Source organism: Mirounga leonina, unplaced genomic scaffold, assembly GCF_011800145.1.
Source record: "Mirounga leonina isolate KUSES-001 unplaced genomic scaffold, KU_Mleo_1.0 Mir_109, whole genome shotgun sequence".
Classification (NCBI taxonomy): Eukaryota; Metazoa; Chordata; class Mammalia; order Carnivora; family Phocidae; genus Mirounga; species Mirounga leonina.
This window is the reverse complement of record NW_023270244.1, coordinates 1102936-1111137: the sequence shown is the minus strand read 5'-3', so window position 1 is coordinate 1111137 and position 8202 is coordinate 1102936. Positions and strand designations below refer to the sequence as shown.

At 35.5% G+C, this 8202-nt stretch overlaps 1 pseudogene; it reads right to left on the bottom strand.

Annotated features, from left to right (window-relative positions):
• Positions 1-443: 443 nt before the first annotated feature.
• Positions 444-2391, bottom strand: LOC118019800 (annotated as a pseudogene).
• Between the last annotated feature and the right edge of the window lie 5811 nt (positions 2392-8202).

The following is an 8202-nucleotide window of genomic DNA, read 5'->3' as shown; positions in this document are numbered from 1 at the left end:
GTATGTATGAAATCAATACACATTATTGAGTGGCCGTTAGGTTTTCTGTGATGATACAAAGAGAGAAACTATCCATGCCAACATCTCTCCCTATCCCAAGTTATTGCTGTTATCCTAGAATGTAGATAAATAGAGTTGTTTCCGTTTAACTAATTTTATCAAGAGGAGAAGGCATCATAAAAATTAGCACAGTAGCTATTCACACAAGGGGCTTCAACTAGAAATAGTGAGGGCCACAAGATACCTCGGAGATAACGCTGGTATGGTTCCAGACCACCACGATAAAGGGGATATTGCAATAAGGCAAGTCAAATTAGTTTTTGGTTTCCCAATGCATGTAAAAGTTATGTTTCCACTATACTGTAGTATATTAAGTGTGCAATAGCATTATGTCTAAAAAATGTACAATACCTTATTTCAAAAGTTCTTACTGCTCAAAAATGCTAACCATAATCTGAGCTTTCAATGAGTCATAATCTTTTCATTGGTGGAGGATCTTGCTCCAATGTTGACAGCTGCTGACTGATCAGGGTGGTGGTTGCTGAATGTTGGGATGGCTGTGGCAATTTCCTAAAATAAAACAGCAGTGAAGTTTCCCACATAGATTTACTCTTGCTTTCACAGACCATTTTTCTATGGTATGCACTGTTGTTTGATAGCATTTTATCCACAGTAGAACTTATTTCAAAATTGGAGTCAATCCCCTCAAACCCTGCTGCTACTTTATCAACTAAATGTATGTAATATTCTAAATCTTTTGTTGTCATTTCAACAATTTTCACATCTTCACCAGCAGATTCCATCTCAAGAAACCACTTTCTTTGCTCATCCATAAAAAGCAACTCTTTATCCATTAAAGTTTTGTCATGAAATTGCAGCAATTCAGTCCCATCTTCAGGATCTCTTTCTAGTTCAGGTTTTCTTGTTATTTCCATCACCGCTGTAGTTATTTTCTCCACTGAAGTGTTGAACTCCTCAAAGTCATCCATGAGAGTTGGAATCAATTTCCTCAAAATCCTCTTAGTGTGGATATTTTGACCTCTTCTCATGAATCACAAATGTTCTTAATGGTATCTAGAATGGAGAATCCTTTCTAGAATGTTTTCCATTGACTTCACCCAGATCTATCTGAGAAATCACTATATATGGCAGCTATAGCCTTACAAAATGTATTTCTTAAACAATAAGACTTGAAATTCAAAATTACTCCTTGATCCATGGGCTGCAGAATGAGTGTTGTATTAGCAGCCATAAAAGCAGTATTAATCTCATTGTCCATCTCCATTAGAGCTCTTGGATGACCAGGTGCATTATCAATGAGTAGCAATATTTTGAAAGGAATCTTCTTTCCTGGGCAGTCGGTGGCAACAATGGGCTTAAAATGTTCAGTAAACCATGCTGTAAACAGATGTGCTGTCATCCAGGCTTTGTTGTTCCATTTATAAAGATAGGCAGAGGAGATTTAACATAATTCTTAAGGACCCTAGGATTTTTCAGAATAGTAAGTGAGCATTGGCTTCAACTTCAGTCACCAGCTGTGTTAGCCCCTAAAAAGAAAGTCAGCCTGTCCTTGGAATCTTTTTTTTTTTTTTAATTTTATTTATTTATTCATGAGAGACAGAGAGGTTGGGGGGGGGGAGAAGCAGGCTCCCAAGGAGCAGAGAGCCCAATGTGGGACTCGATCCCAGGACCCTGGGATCATGACCTGAGCCAAAGGCAGACGCTTAACCATCTGAGCCACCCAGGCGCCCCATGTCCTTGGAATCTTTAAAGCCAGGCTTTGACTTCTCTCTATCTATGAAAGTCCTAGATGACATCCTCTTCCAAAAGAAGGCTATTTCATCTACATTGAAAATCTGTTGTTTAGTGTAGCCATCTTAATGAATTATCTTATCTAGATCTTCTGGATGATTTGTTACAACGTCTACATCAGCACTTGATTTTTCACCCTAAACTTTTATGTAATGGAGACAGCTTAATTCCTTAAACCTCATGAACCAACCTCTGCTAGCTTCAGACTCCCCTTCTATAGCTCCCTCACCTCTCTCAACCTTCATAGAATTGAAGAGAGTTAGGCCCTTGTTCTGGATTAGACTCTGATTTAAGGGAATGTTGTGGCTGGTTTCATCTTCTATTCAGACCATTCAAATTTTCTCCATATCAGCAGTAAGGCTGTTTCACTTTCTTATCATTCAAATATTCACTGGAATAGCACTTTTAATTTCCTTCAAGAATTTCTAAAGAAAAATGCAAAAAGCATTCCCATCTTGGCTAACTGTGGCCTATCTCAACTTCTGACATGCCTTCCTTACTAAGCTTAATCATTACTAGCTTTTGATTTAAAATGAGAGATGTACAACACTTCCTTTCACTTGAACACATAGAGGTCATCATAGGGTTATTAAATGACCCAATTTTAATCTGTCTGTGTCTCAGAAAATAGGGGGGTCCTAAGGAGAGCAAGAGAGATGGGGGAGTGGCTAGTCTGTGGAGCAGTCAGAACACAAAACATTTATCCACTAAGTTTGCCTTCTTATTTGGCATGGTTTGTGGCACTCCAAAATAATTACAATAGTAATATCAAAGACCACTGATTATAGGTCACCATAAAAATATAATGATAATGAAAAAATTTGAAATACTGTGAGAATTACCAAAATGAGACACGGAGACATGAAGTGAGCAAATGCTGTTGGAAAAATGGTGCTAATAGACTTGCTTGAGGCAGGGTTGCCACAAGCCTTTAATTTGCAGAAACTGTAATATCTGCAAAGCACTTTAAAATGAGGTAGGCCTGTATCACCTTCTGTTCTTCCTAATAAAAGTGTCATCATTAGGACACATATATGAGACTCCTTGTTGTTGCAATATATGTTTACATTCATTGTATAATATTCATAAAGGTGTTAAATACTTCAAAAATGGAAAGATTTATTTTTACTACTGCTTTTCCTGTGTTTGAAACTTCTCCACAAAAATTAAGCCAAGTTGTATGTGAATATGTCTAGCAACTACAAATCTATTTCCTCTTGAGGTAGGCTATTCTATCTACAGAGAGCTCGGGAGTCAACATTATATGGAATCAAAAATTTTCTCCCACTGTTATCTTGGAGACACAGAGAACAGTTAATTCTTCTCCACGTGACAGCCATATATAAATGATTCAAAACATTGTATCTCTCCTGATTCATCTTTTCTCCAATCTACCTCTTCCCAAACACCACAGCTTCCTTCAAAGGATGAGTCCTTGTTTTCCTCTGAATATGCTCTAAAATTATAGATTACCCTCCTAAAATATAATGTCCAGAACTGATTTGGGTGGTCTGATGACAATAGAGCAACTCATCTGAACTGTTTAATTATAAATAAGTACTTTTATATAAATTGTCAGTTCATTCACATTAAAAATGATAGTATATGGCTATTCATTTGATAGTATATGGCTATTCATATTTGTAAAGTCCTTCACAGTAACTTTCATTTATTATTCTTCATGACAACCTTCTTAAAGTTTTGTATTTCTAAGCTGAAAGAAATGCCTACAGGTCTCATTTTTACAAATCACAGATGATATTAAAACTAATTATGCATAACATCAAAATGGAATAACTAGTGTACTGTAGCTACATTTTATGTAGTCTCTTGATTACTCTACGTTTCTTAAGATATGTCAGGATATGTCATGAAGCTTGATAATAAGATTTTCTATTTATGGTAAGTGTCATATAACCACAAAGTATCTGTGGATTCACACATTTTGTGGGACAGATCATGCGCCAATCTTCCATGTTGTGGAAGGTGTTGACAGTTCATGAAATGCAATAAAGAAGCCTTACTTCAGATATTCACAGAACAAACCTCACAGCCTTACAGGGATTTATTTGGTGATGCCATAATGATAAGGGAGATTATTTCTTTGGTCTCTCATGTGACACTTCTTTTATTACAGCATATCCTACATTGCATTTACTTTTTTTTTTTTTCCACAAAAATGTTGTTCAGCTAAAATAATGATTTGACTGTTTAGGATACAACAAAACTGAGTAATTAAGGACCCTTAATCAAACATAGGGAGTGGCACCTGGATGGCTCAGTCAGTTAAGCATCCAGCTTTTGATTTTGGCTCAGGTTATGATCTCAGGGTCCTGGAATCAACTCCTGCATCGGGCTCCATGCTCAGTGGGGAGTCTCCTTCAGATTCTCTCTCCCCCTCTCCTTTTGCCCCTCTTCCCTTGCATGTGCATGCGCGTGCTCTCTCTCTCAAATAAATAAATAAATAAATCTTCAAACATAGCCCAAGACAGACTATGTGTACAGAGATACTACATAGACAGTAAGCCTACAGAAAATATCCTAATACTCCAAGGTACCATATTGATACAAATACCAAGTTAAATTTGAAACTATCACCTGACAAAATTCAGCTTTTAAGATAGATTAGGCACAATTAGTTTCTTTCTTGCCACACTTTACATTCTGTTGCACTGGTTTCTTTTTACATATAATTTCATTGTCTTATATCTATGGATCAATCATTCTTTCTAGATTTTTATTTTTTTTTCTTTTAAAAAATGTCATAATAGCCAAATGTCCTTATGAAGTGGGGGAGGAGGAAAAGAGGACAATAAGTATCATATCTCAGTATGATCATTATAGGCTCTCATTTGTCAGCTCCTCTATTTCTCTCTCTTAAGGGTGTCTTTACATGTGACCCCAAACAACCGTTTGCTTCAAGAAATATATCAGTATGTATTTAAACTGATTTGTCTGGTGTCACATGAACAAATGAAGTATCTAATTTGTTTTATACTTTTAAAATACTTTTTTGAGTGTCTTATTTAAACCATGGTAGAGTTTCTTAAAACCAGCTCATAATGACTTTGTACCATGTCTTCATAAGAGGCAGGGAATCTATGGTAGTAGATGGTACAAATGATACTTACTGGTCTCACCTTCTTATGGATGAGCAGCAAAATACATAGTGGTCAAAACTTATGATGGATTTTTTTTCTCTTCTACCTCAGATGAATACTTAATTTGGATATATTGAGTTTCCATTTCAAGGCTCTTGTGTTTTCTGTCTCACTTTTAAGGCTTATATGCCTTTATCCAGATAATGGCCTATAAATGATTTGAAAGGGTAGGCTTGTAGATCTTTTTATACAGCTGGTTATAAGATAATTTAAAACTTTCAATTTTATCCTCTTCCTCTTGACTAGATGTATCTGTTCTCTGTTCTTCAACTCCCCAGACTGCAATGAAGACAGCTAACACTAAGTTGGTTAAAAATTTCTTATTTTGAAGGGTAGTGACCTATAGATACTGAGTAGAAAGGGGATGTTTGACACATCATTGGCTAAAGACAAGAATCAGCAGATGTAACTTCATTGGTTTGAGTAATATAACAAAGATCTTTAGTACTTTTTATGTGTAGATCACTAAGTACTAGGAAGAAAGAAGCATAAGACTTTATTTGGAGATTAAATTTGCTCCTGAGAAGATAATAGTCTCCAGCCATTGAGGAGACCTCAAATTCATATAAATAATTTGCTTTTCATGACATGCTATATACTATAAACATTTTTTGGTCATAAAAAGACATTGATAGTTTTCTAGCATGTCAGTGTATAGACTAAATAAATATATAACATATGGCATTATACCTTCATCCTAATTCACTCTTCTTTCACTCCCCATGTTGCTGGTTTGTTTTATAGTGGTGCAAATTGACCTATACTTGGCATTCTGTGTAGCAAGCATGTGCTCTAGAGTATTGATTTAGAGGAGAAGGATATATGGAGAAGGAGGGGAGAAATAGAAAAACCTTAAAATGTTTCTCAAGATATTTATAAGTATTGATGTTTCAACTTTTTACACACAAAAAAGTAGATCTTGGAATAAGGTAAAATGTGGTAAATGCAGTAAGAGAGGAAGAAATAATGGGCTGTGCAAGCACAAAGAAGGGAGAAATTAATTTCAGCCAGGGGAACTCTATGTGAATAAAACACTTGTCCTGAGTGCTGTTAAGTACAATAAACTAAAGTGCCATCAGGTTGCTTCTCTAGGCTCTACACTGTACTCAAAATGCTGAGTCAACCATTTTAATCTGTAGAGGGATCCACAAAAGCATTCATCTTATCCCTAAAAACATTTTTTTTCTTTTTCTGTAGATGTATCAGAAAAAAAAAAACTGGTTGATTAAATGGTCCAGTGTTGACATACCTGATACATTCTTTTAGATCGGGTCCTTTCAGTGAGCAGGAGGATAAGTGCTGTATGTGCAGAGACCATTTACCATGATGAGTAATAAGTCCAGTTATATAGACAAGTTAAATTTCATTTAATATAATTGAAGTACTTATGTACTAAAAATACCTCCATATTATTAAAAAGGCTAATATTTAAAGTCTTATTTATTTATTATTTATTTATTTATTTATTTATTTATTTATTTAATCTCTGAGGATCGTTCAGGTTGTTCTGGCAAGTGCTACCCTTTGAATCTGGGCTTCTGAATATTGACTTAACTCTTGAGTGATTACCTATCATAATTTAAGTTTCATTTATATTAAATTGAAATAAAGTTGACACACAATGTTACATTAATTCAAGTGTACAACATCGTGATTAGACAAGTCTATACATAATGCTACACTTACGATGGGGGTAGCTACCACCTGTCACCATACAGCACTATTACAATACCACTGACTTTATTACCTATGCTGTGCCTTTCATCTCTGTGGCTTATTCATTTCATAACTGGAAGCCTGTACCTCCTACTCCCTCCATCCCTCCCCTCTCTGGCAACCATCCGTTTGTTCTCTGTATTTATGGGGATATTTCTGCTTTTTGTTTATTTGTTCAATTGTTTTTCTTTCTTTGTTTTCTTTCCAAATATAAGTGAAATCATGTGGTATTTGTCTTTCTCTGAATTATTTCAGTTAACATAACACCCTCTAGGCCCATCCATATTGTCATAAGTGGCAAGATGTCGTTCTTTTTTATGGTTGACTAATACTCCATTGTGTATCTTATTGATCATCTATCATGGATACTTGGGTTGCTTCCATATCTTGGCAATTGTAAATAATGCCACAATATGCATAGGGGTGCATATATCTTTTTGAATTAGTGTTTTTTTTTTTTCCTTTGGGTAAATACCCAGACACACAGATGGCCAACAGACACATGAAAAGATGCTCAGGGTCACAATTGTTGGGGAAATGAAAATCAAAACCACATTGAGATATCACTTCATACCTATTAGAATGAAAATCAAAAACACAAGAAATAACAAGTGTTGGCAAGGATGTGGAGAAAAAAGAACCCTCATGCACTGTTAGGGGGAATGTAAATTGGTGCCTCTACTATGGAAAACAGTATGGATGTTCCTCAAAAAATTAAAAACAGAATGACAACATGATGCAGTAATTCCACTACTGCATATTTTACCCATAGAAGATGAAAACTTTATTTTTAGTTTTTTGAGAAACCTCCATACTGTGTTCCAGTTTCTGTTTCCAGTGGCTGCACCAATTTACATTCCCACCATCAGTGTTCAAGGGTTCCTTTTTCTCCACTTCCTCACCAACCCTTATTTTTTATTTTCTTTTTGATTCTAGCCATTCTGACAGGTGTAAGGTGATATCTCATTGTGGTTCTGATTTGCATTTTTCTGACATTGAGCGTCTTTTCACGTGTCTGCCATCTGCATGTCTTCTTTGGGAAAATGTCTATTCGGGTCTTCTGCCCATTTTTTAATTGGATTATTTGGGTTTTGGGGGTGTTGAGTTGTATAAGTTCTTCATATTTTATTAACCCCTTATCAGATATATCATTTGTAAATATCTTCTCCCACCTGGTGGGTTGCCTTTTCATTTTGTTTATGGTTTCCTAATCTGTGTAAAACTTTTTATTTTGGTGTAGTCCCAATAGTTTACTTTTATTTTCTTTTCCTTGCCTGAGGAAGCATATCTATAAAAATGATGCTAAAGCCAATATCAAAGAAATTACAGCCTATGTTTTCTTCCAGGAGTTTTATGGTTTTAGGTCTCACATTTATGCCTTTAATCCATTTGGAGTTTATTTTTGTGTATAGTGTAAGAAAAGCCCAGGTTTATTTTTTTGCATGTAGCTCTTGTGTTGTCCCAGCACCATTTATTGAATATTCTGTCTTTTCTCCATTGTATATTCTTGCCT